The sequence below is a fragment of the Mandrillus leucophaeus genome, unplaced genomic scaffold (assembly GCF_000951045.1).
Source record: "Mandrillus leucophaeus isolate KB7577 unplaced genomic scaffold, Mleu.le_1.0 Scaffold43, whole genome shotgun sequence".
Taxonomy (NCBI): Eukaryota; Metazoa; Chordata; class Mammalia; order Primates; family Cercopithecidae; genus Mandrillus; species Mandrillus leucophaeus.
The window spans coordinates 4,293,362-4,295,123 of record NW_012104587.1 but is presented as its reverse complement, the minus strand read 5'-3'; positions in this window follow the sequence as shown (position 1 = coordinate 4,295,123).

Below are 1,762 nucleotides of genomic sequence, written 5' to 3'. Positions count from 1 at the left end.
CGAAAAATACAAAAATCAGTTGTCATGGTGGCGGGCGCCTGTAGTCCCAGCCACACGGGAGGCTGAGGCAGGAGAACCGTTTGAACCCGGGAGGTGGAGGTTGCAGTGAGCAGAGATCATGCCACTGCACTCTAGCCTGAGTGACAGAGCGAGACTGTCTCAAAAACAAACAAAACCTGACAGAAAAGGGCATGGGCCAGGCACAGTGTCTCCTGCCTGTAATCCCAACACTTTGGGAGGCTGAGGCAGGTGGCTCACCTGAGGTCAGGAGCTCGAGACACACCTGTAATCTCAGCTACTCAGGAGGCTGAACCCTGAGGTCAGGAGTTTGAGACCAGTCTGGCCAATATGGCAAAACCCTGTCTCTACTAAAAATATAAAAATCAGCCAGGTGTGGTGGCAGGCAACTGCAATCCCAGCTACTCAGGAGGCTGAGGCAGGATAATCGATTGAACCCGGGAGGCGGAGGTTGCAGTGAGCCGAGATTGCGCTACTGCACTCCAGCCTGGGTGACAAGAGGAACTCCGTCTCAAAAACAAAAAGAGGATGTATTGTATGATTCTATTTATACAAAATGCCCCAAATAGGCAAACCTACAGCAAAGAAATTAGATTAATGATTGCCAGGGGATGGAATTTGACTGCTAATGGGTGCAGGGTTTCCTTTGGGGTGATGAAAATACTCTGGAATTAGATAGTGGCGAGGTCTGCACAACACCGTGAACATACTAAAAACCACTGAATCGTACACTTTAAAATGATGATGTTTATGGCTGGGCACAGTAGCTCATGCCTGCAATCCCAGCACTCTAGGATGGTGAGGCGGGTGGATCACTTGAGGTCAGGAGTTTGAGACCAGACTGGCCAACATGGCGAAACCCCATCTCTACTGAAAATACAAAAATTAGCTGGGCATGGTGGCAGGCACCTGTAATCTCAGCTACTTGGGAGGTAGAGGCAGGAGAATAGCTTGAACCCGGGAGGCGGAGGTTGCAGTGAGCCAAGGTCACGCCACTGCACTCCAGCCAGCTCCGTCGGGTGGGGTGGGTGGAGTCAGAAGTCAGCCCAGATGGCTACTCCCAGCAGTAGGGAAGCTGCAGGGCCAGGTTGAGCTGGGCCGGGTGCCCTGAGGTCAAAGGAAAGGAAACCCCAAGCTCCAGTGGCTGCTGAAGGTAGAGCTGGATGGAAGATCTGCGCCATGGCCCTGCCGGCCCCCACCCTTGGGTGCCCCTCGAGGTCCTAATTCCCTCGCTTCATTCTTGGCACCCACTTAGGTTCCCAGGCACAGCAACTAGGAGTGGCTTCTGTTCCCTTGGCAGCTCTCCCTCTCAGAGACTGGAACCCTAAAGGGAAGCCACCAGGTGGGCAAGGGAGGGTGGCTCCTTCTGCCAGGGCAGAGGCAGGGCAAGGTGGGGGCATGGGCATGGGAGGCAAATCCTGGTAAGAGCTCAGGACTGTTTCTTCAAGGCCATCTAGTTGGTGTCTCAAGGGCAGGGACCATGACCAGATCAGGGGGAGGCCACCAAAGGCGGCTGTAAGGCAGATGGGCCTGACCTCCTGGGCACTCTCCACCCTCCATCACTGACACGCCCCCCAGAGCCTGCTTGAGATCGTCTGGGACAACAGATGCCTGGGGAAACTGGTGACACAGCTGAAGTGGGGTCCAGGGACGGTCAGCCAGCAGTCACTTGGCACCTTCCTGATAAGAGCAAAAAGGAACTGTCTGGTGGCAGAGGCACGCCTGCCAGACCTGTCTGCTCTGG